Below are 794 nucleotides of genomic sequence, written 5' to 3'. Positions count from 1 at the left end.
GTCCCGCCGCCCAGGCGGGTCTCAAACCCGCGGGCTCAGGCAATCCACTCACCTCAGCCTCCCAAAGGCGTGGGATTACAGGCGGAGCCACCGAACCAGGCTGTCATTTTTAAAATCAAATACTGAAGTCCTAGACCATGTCTCAGGTCCTATAGCTACCCTTTCATCACTATTGACGACCCAGATGATTACACTGATGTGCTTAGTAAACCCACAGATGGAAGAGGATTAGGTAGATGGACTAATATTCTTAAACATAGGCAGAGCATTCAAAGGGACTTAGTACAATTAGAAAAGCATTTCTTCAAAGTTCAAAAGAGATCATTTAAGAACTAGAAAACGGCCAGGCTCAGTGGCACAGCCTGTAATCCCAGCACTTTGGGAGGCCGAGTGAGTGAAGTGACTGAGGCTGTGGGTTTGAGACCAGCCTGGGCAATTTGGTGAGACCTTGTCTCTACAGTAAATCAAAAAGTAGCCAGGTGTGGTAGCGCATGCCTGTAGTTCCAGCTACTTGGAAGACTAAGGCGGAAGGATCGCTGAAGCCCAGCAGGTTGACACTAGGTGGCCATGAGTGTGTCACTGCACTCCAGCCTGGGGGACAGAGTGAGACTCTAAATTTTAAAAAAAGAACTAGAAAACTTAATACTGTGCTTATCCCCAAACAATGAAGATAAATTTTTGATCAGAAGATTCAGTGGCAAGATAAATTGGTTCAGTCGGGCTCGGTGGCTCAGCCTGTAATCCCGCGCTGTGGGAGGCTGAAGTGAGTGGATTGCCTGAGCCCGCGGGTTTGA

This window comes from Carlito syrichta, unplaced genomic scaffold (genome assembly GCF_000164805.1).
Source record: "Carlito syrichta isolate Samal-C Ts95f unplaced genomic scaffold, Tarsius_syrichta-2.0.1 Scaffold313246, whole genome shotgun sequence".
In the NCBI taxonomy this organism is placed as follows: Eukaryota; Metazoa; Chordata; class Mammalia; order Primates; family Tarsiidae; genus Carlito; species Carlito syrichta.
This window is presented reverse-complemented; position numbering follows the sequence as displayed.